The 14601-nt window shown below is 44.9% G+C and overlaps 1 long non-coding RNA gene across 1 annotated transcript in view; it reads right to left on the bottom strand.

Annotated features, from left to right (window-relative positions):
- Positions 1 to 7748: 7748 nt before the first annotated feature.
- The window catches only part of LOC115091679, a 77746-nt gene continuing 70893 nt past the window's right edge, over positions 7749 to 14601 (bottom strand). The window contains exon 2 of the long non-coding RNA XR_003856793.1: positions 7749 to 8027. This is a non-coding gene — a long non-coding RNA (uncharacterized LOC115091679). The remainder of the gene's footprint in view (positions 8028 to 14601) is intronic.

Below are 14601 nucleotides of genomic sequence, written 5' to 3'. Positions count from 1 at the left end.
AACATGCACATGCGGTTGGGGGTGGGGCATTGCGCCTCAGAGGCCCCTTGTGCATTGTGTCAAGAGGGAATCCCCTGTGCCAACTGGCCTAATTAAATTTGTAGCCGGATGGCTACAAATTTAACACCTGGTCTAGGGCTGGTGTTAAATGTTTGGTAAATAGTGTGTCAGAAAAGCATACCATGCTACTAAAAATGTGCATGTTAAGGCCTTATTGGCATATGATGCCCCCTCATTTATGTTCAGATATGAACTCATTTTAATGCATGCATGTTAGTTTATTGAAGGACTGTTTTAACTTGCACATTAAGGCCTTCTGCATAGCACACTATTTTTAGTATGCACAAGAGGTCCTTAACATGCATTTTAAGTTTTACTACATAGGCCCCCCAACCTTTAAATAGTTTTCCCTCTCTTATTCTACTACATTAACAAGCAATACCATGTGCCATCCTTTTTGCCATTAAAGCTATGGGGCTGCTACACACATTAACAGCAGCACCCCGACATGGATGTTTTTCCACACTATAACCTATAGCGTCAACATTTGGGCACAGCAACAGTTTTTGGAAATTGACACACTCTCACACACACACACTTCCTCACAAACCAAGCGGCCCTCTTTGGTAACCCCCCTGGATTACATTTCTATGAAAGGAAAAATCTGAATGTGAAATGCCCATGATGGCCCTTCCAAGTTGAACACTAGGTACCAGATGTACTAAAGGGGTTTTCCCGTTTTGAATCTAGGGCAAAAATGCTTTCATAGGACCTAGAAGCGCAAGCAAAAATAAATAGTACATGGGTGAGCTTCTGGGCTAAAGTTGTGAAAGATCACCTGGCTTTGGTACAGATGGCAGAGATGCAGGAGCCTCTTCTAGGAGTGACTGTGAAGGGCTGTCATGCTACATCCTATGTGAAACATGAAATAACCTTAGTGGGTGCAGAATCAGATTGAAAGCTAAGGATGAACACTATAAATATCATTTCCTCCCCCCACTCCCCCACCCCCCGCTCTTACCTCTCAGTTCATCATTTGCCTGCTCTGCTTGATTTGTATGACTCGGAAAACACTAACAAAAATGCTGAATGAGTTCAGAAGATGGCGGTTTCTACCCTGAAGGTGTCAATGCATTTAAAAAAAACCCAAAAAAAAGTCTGAGTCAAAAATGGATATCTCATTTTTCAGAGTAGGGATGAAACTCAGATTGAGGTGGAGATTCTGATTAGGCCACGTGATGATGCACTAAAGCAAAAGCACACACACAAAAGTAGCCTGGGAAATCATATCGGCCTGACTTCCTGAAGCATGAGTGCTGTTTGTATGGTTTTGCACTTTCATTACACCTCTGCATATAAGCCGATTATTTCTGGTGCTTGCAATCAGAGCTTCATCTTTGATTTGCCATGTATTTTGCATATAGATTGGAGAAGAGGTTGTATATCTGCTGCCTAGCCATTATAGGATTAGGCAAGAAAAGAATTCTCTCAATCTGTCAGATTTGGTGACTCACTGCAGATTTCAGGGAAAAAAAGGAGCCAGGTACGAATCAATGCCATTTACTAGCAGTACTGATTTAGCCAAATAGATTGGTTTCTAATCTGCTATGCAGGCTTATTAATTCTAGAGTCAAACAGAAAACATGTGGTAATTATTGTATGGAGAGGAACTCTGAAACAAACTCCTCTATTACTGTGATTTTCCTTATATACTGAAGATATCTTGGTTACATTTCCTTCTAATTCATTCTGTAGCAGCAAAAAAGTCATGATGAGCGAATAATTGCTAGACAATCAGGTTATTTATGCCCTGCCTCCATGATATGCAAATATATCTGATGCATATTCATCGTGGATATCCTGAAAACCAAAACACTCAAACTGAAAAAGAGTCCCAATCAATAGAGATGTGAATCGTGTCCTCGATCGTCTTAACGATCGATTTCGGCTGGGAGGGGGAGGGAATCGTATCGTCGCCGTTTGGGTTTTTAAAATATCGTTAAAATCGTTAAAATCGTGAACCGGCACACTAAAACACCCTAAAACCCACCCCGACCCTTAAAATAAATCCCCCACCCTCCCGAACCCCCCCCCAAAATGCCTTAAATTACCTGGGGGTCCAGCGGGGGTCCGGAACGACCTCCTGCAATCGAATCGTGTTGTCTTCAGCCGGCGCCATTTTGCGCCGCCATTTTGCAAAAATGGCGCCATTTTGCAAAATGGCGGCGCAAAATGGCGCCGGCTGAAGACAACACGATTCGATTGCAGGAGGTCATTCCGGACCCCCGCTGGACCCCCAGGTAATTTAAGGCATTTTGGGGGGGTTCGGGAGGGTGGGGGATTTATTTTAAAGGGTCGGGGTGGGTTTTAGGGTGTTTTAGTGTGCCGGTTTTCCCGCCCTCCCCCTTCCCCTCCCCCTTCCCCCGATTTACGATTTTTTGACGATAAATCGGGGGAATTGTTATTGTATCGTGGCTCTAACGATTTTTGACGATTTAAAATATATCGGCTCCCCTACGGCTTCTCTGCGCGTGGTGGGATCAGCAAACTTTAAACCCCTTACTCCAACTCCCTAGAGCACAATTACCAATAGGGCTCGGGACACAACCTCTTCTAAGGGCCTGTCGACAAGCTTGGGCTTATTTATGCACGCAGGCACAGCTACCCTCGAGGCTCATTCTCCTTTTACCGATCTGTGGTAACCCTTTGTTCCAGCCGGCAATGGTTGCCACCACCTTCCACAAATGGAAGGAGAAAGGATTGTTATGGCTCTACCAATGTGTTTCTATGGAAGAGAACCAACTTCATTCTTTCCCTGACTTGCAACAATTATTTAACTTATCCCCTTCCGACCATTTTGCTTATAGGCAGCTTCGAGGTTTCAGTCAGGCGCACAAGACGCTAATGGGGGGATCTGCCCAACTCGGGGTGGTACATAAGGTTCTCCCGGTGCATAAACCCCAAAAGATAGCTGTTGCCGCATTTACTCGATCCTTGTTATTGCATTTCCCGATAGACACCACATCTCAGAGTTGGCAGCAGTGGTCCAAGTGGCCTGAGTTCACTCTCACTAGTCAGGAATTTGTGAAATGTTTCGAGCGGCTTCATGACTGGTCAGGGAGTGTCTTATACAGGGAGATTCAGTTTAAGTTCCTACGACGTTATTATGTAGCATCAGATAGGGCTTATTTAGCTCGTATAACGGACTCGTCTGCCTGCCCGAAGTGTAAAATGGACACAGGAACCTATGTTCATCAGTTCTGGACTTGTAGTGTGATCTCTCTTTTTTGGAGGGAGCTGATTGCAACCTGCAGTTCACTGCTTTCATTGGACCTACCTGCTGACCCACTGCTTTGGTTATTTGGGGTAGACAGAAATAGTATCCCGGGTTTGGGAAAATCAGGGTTGCAGTTCGTTCGTAGAGCGAGTCTGACGGGTAAGAAGGCCATCCTAGCCTGTTGGATATCGGAAGAGGCCCCACAACACGAACGGTGGTTCAAGATTCTGATCAAATTGTTCACATTAGAACATGTCTGTGCACAAGAGACCTCGGCCACACAGCTGAAGCTTTTGGGAAATGTTTGGCATCCTCTGGAGACATACTTAAGGCCCTCCATAATCACCTGAGGGGGAGCCGGGCACCTGAGTGTCTTCAGATTTGGGTTTGTGGGAGAGGGGGGCTGTGGGTTCTTTCTTCCTTTCTTCATTAATCGGCCTAACGCTCTACATAATGACATGCCCAATCCCCACGGTCTTTGTGTATGGGACAGTCACACTCTCACATCACTTGGTACTCACACAGGTTCTCACGGGTGGGAGGGAAGGAAAAAGGGGGGGGAGGTGGGAGGGGAGAAGTTTACGGGAACAGTTAATGGGGTGTTCTGTTGTTCTGTGGTTCTGTTAGGTGTGGATGAGTTCAAAGGCCTCACGGGGAACTGCTGGGAAACGGGGTCTGTTTGGCCTGGCTGAATAGCCCAGAATGAGGGTTTTCTCATGAACCTTTACTAGTCCTCAGAGTTACCCTAACTCATGTTTTGCTGATTGTTTCTAAATCTCTCTTTTAATTCACAGTAGCCAGAAGCCTCGGATAATAGGGGGATTTACCGGGGATTTTGTTGTCTTCTGTAATTGAGGTCGATTTCATGTAAAGGCTGTACACCTGTGAATCATTGTATGTTCTGTTTTCTGTTCTTTAAAACTCAATAAAAACAAGTTACAAAAAAAAATATATCGGACGATATTTTAAATCGTCAAAAAACGATTCACATCCCTACCAATCAATCCTTTTAGTACACCTGAAAAAACATAAGTCTAGGAAACTACTTCAGATGCCCTTTTTAATAGGACTGGCTTGTCCTTCTAGGCTAGGAATCAATCATTTATTTATTTTTTCATTCATATTCTGCTTTTCGGCATTTGGGTACTTTAGGTATTTCCCTATCCCCAGAGGGCTTACAATCTATTATAGCCGAAGGACTTCCAAAATAGGAGTCACGGAGGGTGTTTTCTGTAATAAAGTGTATACCTGTGAATCTTGGTTCCTGAAGCTGCTATGACCAGCAAAATGCTGGCCATGTTGAATGAACTCTTTAAATCTGGAAGCTTTTCTTTCATCTATTTTGGAAGTCCTTTGTATTAGAATTTTTTGCACTAGTGATACACTTTTCAAAGATAAGTCTTTTTTTTCAGATTTTGCAAGCGATTGCTTCAGGATGTAAATATTACATAAAATTTATGAAAATTGCTAAAAAAAAAAAAAAAAGAGCTTAATAAGCACTAATTGTAGTGTTCTGACTGATGATTGATTCCTAGCCTAGTAGGACAAGCCAGTCCTATTAAAATGGGCATCTGAAATATTTTTCTCCTTATGCATAGATGTATGTTTTTTTCAGGTGTACTAAAAGGATTGATTGAGTTTTGGTTTGAGTTTTCACTATAGTATTCCTTTGTTCCTCTCTGTTTTTTGGTTCCACTATTCTGAAAAACAGACCTACCTATCTGTGGCACTTCAGGATCAGAGTTGCCTACCCCTGCCATAAACTCTCCATTAACATTCTCCACTCTACCCACAGGCACCCATTTACTCAAAGAGATAAGCAATAGATTTCCCCAAGTCCACCTTAATAATGGTATATGAACTTTTCTAAACCATTTTTAACCCCAATCACACTAACAGCTTTTACCACTTCCTTTGGCAACAAATACCAGAGTTTAATTATGCCTTGAGTACAAAAAATATGTTCTCCTATTTGTCGTAAATGTATTACCTAATAACTTTATTGTGTGTCCCCCCTAGTCCCCTAATTATGTAATAGACATCTCTCATTTTATTTATTTATTTTAAGTATTTATCTTTTGTCTATATCAGCCGTCTCTTCTCCAAGCTTAAGAGTCCTAACCTCTTTAGCCTTTCCTCATAGGGGAATCGTTCCATCCCTTTTATCATTTTGGTCGCTCTTCTCTATACCTTTTCTAATTATGCTATAACTTTTCTGAGAAGCAGTGACCAGAATTGCACACAATACTCAAAGGGAACAATACCGAGGCATGTTGACATTCTCTGTTTTAGGCTTTATTCCTTTCCTAATAATTCCTAGCATTCTATTTGCAGTGCCTTGTTTTGAAACGTTGAAGGCTTCAAGTCTAGGTTGAGACAATGGAGTAGAGTCAACTGGCTTGGATGGGAAAGTCCAGGCAGCTCCTTTCTTCTTCCTGCCCATATGCCACGCTACAGAAGCATCAAGGAAAAAGCAACACTAGAATTTTAGATCTCGGAAAAAAAAAATACAAAGAAAAAACTGGTCCTGGTACATGGCTTTGGCACGCCACAGGACGCTGGATTTATTGGCAGAGCCCAACACCTGCAGATGACATCAGCAGCAGCAGCAACACCAGCAGCGGTGAGAAAAACCCCAGACAAAGCCCACGGTCCAGGTAGGGGAAGATGTGTGCTAGCTTCCTCGAAGCGCTCGTCCCCAACTTCAGCTGCAGTACGCTGGATTTACCAGGCAGAACCCAATGCCTGCGGATGACATCAGCAGCAGGGACACCAGCATCAGTGGGGAAACTGGAAACCCCGGACAAAGCCCATAGTCCCGACACTCTCCTCCAGGATGCTCATTTATTAATGCAGAACCCCCTGAATTAGTACAAGTGTGGTCATGATCAAGACGGATTTCTGCTGCATGCTGTAATGTAGAAGATAATTCATTCTTACATCTGTTGTTCAAAGAAAGTGTATATATATTTAAGTGGTAGGTTCTTATAATTGATAGTGGGCCTCTTGCCCTGATTATTAACTCCATTTGTACATCCATATGCTAACTCAGAGCCAGGCTGGTGCCATCATTTTTGCTGCCTTGTGTGAACAATTAATATGCTGCACCCTCATTGTTCTGTTTTTTATTTTTAATGCTTAATTTTTATTGGGTTTCCAATCAGGACTAATGTAAGGGTGTTAGGCATGCTAGGCAAATCTTACAGCCTTATGCCTCCCCCCCAACTAGCCCCGGCTCTCTTCACACAATTAAAAATTAAGCCTTTATAGTAACTGGTTTTACATGAAAAAGGACATTCAAATTACAATCTTCTGAGGTAAAAATATCATCAACATGTGTATTATATTTATATGCACTGCTGTGGTGCCAACCCTGCAAAAAAGACCCTTGGATCCCTTATGGTATCAGGCCTATTGTAACATATGTTGGGTGTGGGCTTGGCCCTCAGAAAGCCATGAATAAAGTGAATTAAATTATAATATAGTAAACCTCACATACGAAAACTATTCTCTCTCTCTCGTCCCTCCAACCCTTTTCACACACCCTCCCCCCCCCCCCCCAGCTGATCCTGTTTCACACCCCAGCTCCTTTCTTACATCTCCCAGTTGACCTTGTGTCATTCCCCCCTCTCTTACCCTCCACGGCCAATCTCTCTCCACCTGATTCAAACCCCTCCTGCATCTGATCCCTCCACTGAAAATAACCTCTTCTCTGAACATCCCCTTGGCCAGGGTCAGCGACAAATTTTTCATTGGGTCCTGAACCAAAGGTGGATGACAGCTGGTGGGAAGAGAGGGCAGGCTGATGACAAAGGCAACAGTTTTCTCTTGGGAAGGTTCAGTGGTGGATGAGGAGAGAGAATCAGTGTCAATCTCCACCAGCCCATACACACTCTGCCCTTGCTTCCTCATGGCCGGTCCCAAGCCCAATGGTAATCTGAAAGCAGCAGCAGCAGCTAACGAAAATCAGTATGTGGTCTGTGAGCCCTTGCAAGCTCTCCTCGTGCAGGGCTTCCCGTTAGCATAGAAACATGTGAGGGCAAGGCCACTGCAAGGCATGGGAGTGTGTGCTGGCTCATGGGCCCTACACTGACTTCCTAAAGAGTGCAGCCATTTGAGGTATTTGTGACCCCAGCTGAAAGTGTTATGACCCCATTTGAAAAGCCCTGGTTTGGCGGTACTCTTTTTCTTACAGATAGGCAAATCCTTCCTTAAGATACTGCTTGTACCTGACCAGAGGCTTGTGATGAGGGCCCTGGAAGAGGATCAAGTGCTAAGTTTGGCTGCGTGGTTATGAGCTCTACAGAGGAGCCATCTCAGCCATCATTTGGTTCAATGTGAAGCTGATGCCATAAATCTATGCCCCTAGAACACCACTGGGGAAAATCCCTGGATCAGCACTTTGTGCTTTACACTTAAAAGATTTCAGGCATGGGTTAAAAACACAGTGAGAAAAAAAAATTCAAAAGTATGATGGCACTACATCCTAACTTTAATCATCTCCTTTTCAAAATGTTACCAGGTGTTCTAGTAGAACGCTGGCAGAATGCCAATGTCAGCACATTAAATCCAAAAAAAGCAAAAACCTGGCACAAAAGAAATTTTGTATACAACCAATGTTCCAGTTCATACTGTTCTCTGAACTATACAGTAGCTAAGCTTGAAGCCTTGTTGATTGGTGCTTATAATTTTCAAACTTGTGCTAATTCCGTCATTTATCTGTGTGCACTCTGCTCCAAGTGTGCTTTTTCTGTGAAATGAAAAGAAATTTTGTTAAGGTGCTACAGTTTAGAAAATAGTGTAATGTTAGTTTTCCTTGTTTGCTTTTGCTGTTTTCTGCAGCTATGTGAAAAGGTCGCTCGCTCCCAGCCCCTCTTGCAGAGAGCGTGATGGAGTCTTCCTCATGCACTGCCCCCCCTCAACTGCTGCCAAGGGAGGGGGAAACTGGCACACAAGGAACCCATAATAAATATTAGAAACCCCGTAGTTTGTGATCTACTAGAGTCGTCAGGGAGGCTATGCCCACTCTCCACTTAACTTAGGTACCCCGTTGTTGTCCTTGTAACCCACCCACGTGATTTTCCAGGCTCCCATGGTGGTATAAGGAAGTACACTGAATATAAGACTAATTAAATAAACATGTAGGCAAAAATAAAGCTAAGCAAAAACATGAAATATAGAATAAAGGTCACCAAAGACTATCAGAAGAGCCTACTTCTGAATGATGAACAGTGTAGGCAAGATTTAGCTAGAGGAAAAGCAAACAGTGAAAAGGTCATCCCTAAGAACTACTGAAGAAAAATGCACCAAATAGTACTCAGTAATCTCTACTATTTAAGATTGCAATCCAATTATGAACTTGGTACCAAGTCACATTTTAAACACTGCTGCTGGGGAGAAGGGGAGCAGCATCCTGCTATTGAAATGAACTGCAATAGGAAGAGGCCGTGTAACAAGAACTGTCAGCCTTGGAAAGTCAACCAGGCTGAAAAGGGGCTTGCACCCCCTTCTGTGAAGGGGATCAAGCTCTTATTGTAGAGGGTATAAGTCAGCGTTTCAGGTCAGGGATTTGCATACAACCAGTCCTCTGACTTTTACCGCTGAGTTACAGTCAAATATCACTTCACAAACAAATAATGGCCAAGTTCCAAATTGCAGGACTTTTATTAAAAGAGGAATTTCTGTTGGAAATGTATTGAAAGATTTCTTATCAAACAGATTCTCACCCTGAACAACAAGGGGGGAGAGGTCAAAACCTTTGGGCTTATGGGTTTTAGGCCAAGCGTGAAAAATAAAAGCAGGTAGGTAAAGAGAGTGTCTGGGATTTCTCTCGATGCCCTGACGTGGTCTTTGCCTTGTGGCTGAGAGGAAACGTTCTTCTTAGGTGGGTAGTAACTGAGTAGCAGCTTACGAGCTCAGCTGGGGCCATCGAACAATGGGCAAGCCAAGACCCTAGCTGAGCTATAAACCCTAGTGATAAAGTGAAAACATTATGGCTTGGCTTGAACCAGTGTCTGCTTGGTTTGGGGCTGGTGTTCTATGTATTGAGCTACAGACAGCCTGGGGTAGGGTCCTGCTCCTAAGGATCCAGATTTGACCTTGGGGGATTCAAAAGGGACGCCAAGACACCTGGAAAGTAAAATGTTCAAGGCATTTAGCTGTCTAAGAGGACAAGTGTTTGTTTGGGTTCCTGGGGGAAGACCTGTCAATTCTTTCCCTTGTGTGCCCCTGATGTCTTGCTCTGTCCTGTGATGAGAAAACCCTAAAGTCCAGTGTTAAAACCTGTAAATAAGTAGAAGCTGTGTCTCAAGTTTGCCTATGCTTGTCCTTGAAGAATTTTTCTGGAATTGACTTGGACTGGATTTAAGCTTTGGCCTAACATACAGGCCGATTCAATAAAGTCCATGGGAGAACCGGCGCTCCGAGGCGAGCACCCGCTCTCCCGACACGCGATTCTTTATTTAAATCAGGGCCCGCGCTAATAAGGAGGCGCGAGGGACATTAGTGCGTCCCTAGCACCTCCTTATTGACGGAAGCGGCGTCTGTCAGCGGGTCTGACAGCCGATGCTTAATTTTACCAGCATCGGTTGTCGAACCTGCTGACAGCCACGGGTTCGGAAAACAGTCAGAGGGAGTTAAAAAAAGCAGTTTTTTCTGCTTTTCTGTACACGTACCTGGTGCTGTCTGAAATTAACGCCTGCCTGCCTTTGGCAGGCGTTAATTTCTGAAAATAAATGTGCGGCTTGGCAGCACATTTTACTTTCCGTATTTAAGGTGACTAATAGGCTCATCAGCATGCATTTGCATGTGATGAGCACTATTAGTTTTGGGGGGGGTTGGCCGCGTGTTTTTCATGCCCTATTACCCCTTACACTATAAGGGGTAATAATAGCATGTCAAAAACACGGGGGCTAAACGGTGCACTCAGCCGAGTGCACCATTCTGTATCAGCCTGAGTGAGTATTACCTTGTGTAACAATCCTGCATTGAGACATCAAGACCAGTATGCCTGCAGTGCAAGAGGTCCCCAGCCTCACAACTAGCAATAGAAACTCTACAAACTATGAAAAAGTCTCAAGATGTTGGGTCACTCAGGATAGTGGGAATCTCAGTGGCTGCCTTAGAGGCAGAGCTGGGACTCCCAGGTTGGCATGGTCCCCAGCAGTTGATTGAGAGATAGCATTGGGTCCCCCAGGATGATGTGGTTCCTGGCAGGTGACATTGTGTTCCCCATGAGGATGTGAACCCCAGTGGTGTTACGTGTGCCGCCCGCAGTAGACCCGCGGCACGGCCCTCTCACCTTCTCATGCGGACTCCAGCTCCTGATTCCTCTTTGCTGGCGATGGTGGGCCGCCAGCTCTGGCCTCGGGTCACCACCAGTACCTCAGCTCTGCCATGGTCCCCAGTGTTGCCAGCCAGGATGTCCTTGCTCGTCGGGCCTCTCGGCGTGGTCCGCGGAGAGATGCCGCCTTCGGGCCGCGCCCCTCCCTAGGTGCGCCGCACGCATCACTAGTTCTTTTAAAGGGCCTGTGGCGGAAACCTGGCCACGGCCCCGGATGCTGACGTCAGACTCTTCAGCGTATAAAAGCTCAGGCCTCGCTCCATAGCGTTGCCTTTGCAACAGGTCTCCTCATACTCCTCGTACTCGTTGCTGATAGAGAATCCGTGTTCCTGATTCCTGTGGTTCCTGGTTCCTGTCTTCCTTGTTCCTGTCTCATCTATGTGTTGGACTGACTCTTTGGAATTCGACTCTGCTTTGACTACCCTTCAGCTCATCTCCAGCCCTGGACCTCCGCTATGCCTGACTACTCTCCAACCCCGGATCTCAGCTATGATTGACTACAACTGCCTTCTCCATGCCCTGACCACTGCCTTGATCAACTACGCTACAGAACTTTCTGTGTCCAGAGTTCTACGCTGCTTGCCACAATTTCCACTTGCTGCCGGCTCTGATCCTAGCCTGTCAGTGACGCCACCTCTCACCTATCCCCTGGACGTGGACTTACAAGGCTTAGGCCTTCTTTTGCTTGAGCGCCTCCAGTTACTTGTTCCTTTGGCGCCTGAGTTCCTGTACCAAATCCAGTCCAGAGTAGGACTACGCCATCTACGCCATCTACCGGCTGCTGTCTCTGGGCTGAACCACTTCTCACTATTCACTAACCTGGAGGCCCATCTAAGTCCTGACGGCCCCGGCATCCAAAGGCTCAACCCGAGGGGATCGAGGGCTGGTATAGGTGAAGCTCCAGCGGCCTCTAGCTTCAGCCCACTCCGCCTGCTGATGGTGGGTACGCGTAAGTCCTTACCTACAGGTTGCTTCAATCCCACCTCAGACCAAGGGTCCACCTCCGACGCAACAAGTGGCAGATTGGGAGGCAAAGTTGGCTCCCTCAGGAGGGCACAGATTCCAGCAGTGGATCAGGAGGTGGTGTTAGGTCCCCAGGAGAGCATGGACCCAATAGCAGAGCAGAGGTAGAGAAGAGGAGATTTCAGCAGCAGTCCAAATGCAATGGATCTCCCCCTTTCCTTGTGACTGGCAATAGCTGCAGATTCAATTGCATTTAATCACATGTGTGAGACAAGTTACAATGGAAAGGGAAACAGGGGGAGGGTAACTGTATTGGTTCAAAGGGCACACAAGAGGTGCTTTCATTTCCATATGGTGATAAATTGTGCAATCTACTCTGAAGAAAGAAAGGTGTTAAGTGGAGTGCCACAGGGATTGGTTTTGGGACAGGTTCTGTTCAATATCTTTGTGAGCGACCTGGCAGAAGGGATAAAAGGTAAAGTTTGTCTATTTGTGTATGATACTAAGATCTGCAACAGAGTGATATGTCTGAAGGAGTAGAAAGTATGAAAAGTGATTTAAGAAACCTTGGAGTGGAGAAATATTTGGCAGCTGGGATTCAATGCCAAGAAGTGCAGAGTCATGCATCTGGGGTGTGGCAATCCAAAAGAGCTGTATGTGCTGGGGGGTGAAAGACTAATGCACACGGACTGGGAAATGGACCTTGGTGTGATAGTGTCTGGTGATCTGAAGATGGTGAAACAATGTGACAAGGCAATAGCTAAAGCCAGAAGAATGTTGGGCTGCATTGAGAGAGGAATAACCAGTAAGAAAAAGGAGGTGATAGTCCCCTTGTACAAGTCCTTGGTGAGGCCTCACTTGGAGTACTGTGTTCAGTACTGGTGCCCACATCTCAAAAAGGATAAAGTCAGGATAGAGGTGGTCCAAAGAAGAGTGATCAAAATGGTGAGGGGGTCAGCATTGGAAGACTTATGAGGAGAGGCTGAAGGATCTGACTATGTATACCCTGGAAGAGAGGAGGTGCAGGGGAGATATGATACAGACCTTCAGATACCTGAAAGGTTTTAATGATGCACAATCATCAAACCTTTTCCACTGGAAAGAAATCAATAGAACTAGGGGTCATGAAATGAAACTCCAAGGAGGATGACTCAGAACCAATGACAGGAAATATTTCTTCACAGAGAGGGTGGTGAATGCCTGGAATGCCCTTGTGGAGGAGGTGGTGAAAACGAAAACAGTGAAGGAATTCAAAAGTGTTTGGGATAGGGATGTGCAGAGGGAGTGCATACGTTACATTCGGTATTCGTGTTCGTGGGGGGGCAGATACGTTGCATTCGGCAAGGGGGGGCCCTGATCCAAAAGAAAAAAAAACAAAAAAAAACCCCACCCCCCATACCAAATCGCTCTCCAGCTTGTAAACTGTTTAAGTCTCTCTGTTTTGAAATTAGCTGGCATAAATAAGTTGGTCAAACAAAAATTGGGGCATAAAGACTGTTTTTTAAAACAATTGGCCAAAAGCAAGGAGCGGTCCAGAAGTGCCCTGCTTAACCCAGCTTGTACCAGGCTTAACTGTTTGACTCCCTCCCACCCTGCCCCTCTAGCCACCCACCCCTGGGGCTTGTTTTCTAATAAAGACTGCCTAAAGTACCATTGGCGGCGAGATAAATTAGTGCATTGGTAAAAGTCAAGAAAATACAATTCACAAATTCCCATGATGAGGACTATCCAATGTAACTGCTGTGGAGCCTTTATTCTGAGGGAAAGCATCTGGACACTTAGAGCTTGCCCAATTTGTGCACAACTCTCTTCCTTGAAAAAGGAGCTGTCTGAGATTAAAGATCAATTAGCTTCAATTAAAAGTAATACACCCACATTGCATTACTCAGAACATAATTCCCCAATATCACAAAAAAACCAGGAGTCAAGAAAAGGAGATTCATTAGGCTCAGGTAGGCCCCACAGTCACCCATTTTTGACAGATGGGCAGCCAACAGGTACACCCCCCCACTCAAACAGGTCATTAAGTTCTTTAAAATCCAGGAATACTGTGGGCTCAGGTAGAATTAGACCTGTGATGAGGAGACACACAATGTACCAAATGCAAAAAGAACAACAAGCCATCTCTATATTAAAAACTGAAGAAGTTCTTCAGAAAAACATTGAAGTGTTACCAGAAATGAGAGAAAAAACACAATGCATGCAGTATTTCATGATCCATAACCAAAAGAAAAATCTAATTCAGATGAATAACTCTGTCAACAGTGGCACAACTAAAAAAAGAGAGAGTGAAGTGAATAGCAAATCTCAACTAATATCTTATAAGGAGTCCAGGAATAGCAATAACCTTAAAGAGAGTACCTGGAAGGCTATGACCACAAATGCTCATAGTTTGGGAAATAAAATCCCAGATCTGCAGGCCCTAATGGCTGAGGCACAATTGGACATTGTTGCTATCACAGAGACATGGTTCACAGAATCTCATGATTGGGATACAACAATACCAGGCTATAACTTGTTAAGGAAGGACAGAGAGGATAGAAAAGGGGGAGGTGTGGCTCTTTATGTCAGAAACAACATCCAAGCATCTGAGCTACAAGGAAGTTGGGGTAAGGAAGAAGCTCTATGGCTCGACCTAAAAAAAGATGACGGAGCATCCATTTATATTGGAGTGGTTTACAGGCCTCCAAACCAAAAGGAAGAGCTGGACAGAGACCTGGTTGAAGACATCCATAAGATAGGTAAGAAGGGAGAAGTGGTGATCGTGGGTGACTTTAATATGCCAGATGTAGACTGGAAAATCCCATCTGCAGAAACTAAAAATAGTAGAGCGATAGTGGATGCCATGCAAGTATCTTTGTTCAAACAAATGGTGTTGGAACTCACCAGAGAAGGAGCTATACTCGACTTAGTGCTCACTAATGCAGATAATGTCTCAGATGTCCAGGTGGGTGCCCACCTCAGCAGCAGTGATCATCAAACGGTTTGGTTTAATATCACTAAAAGAATAGGGAAAAGA

This window comes from Rhinatrema bivittatum, chromosome 5 (assembly GCF_901001135.1).
Source record: "Rhinatrema bivittatum chromosome 5, aRhiBiv1.1, whole genome shotgun sequence".
Classification (NCBI taxonomy): Eukaryota; Metazoa; Chordata; class Amphibia; order Gymnophiona; family Rhinatrematidae; genus Rhinatrema; species Rhinatrema bivittatum.
This window is presented reverse-complemented; position numbering and strand designations above follow the sequence as displayed.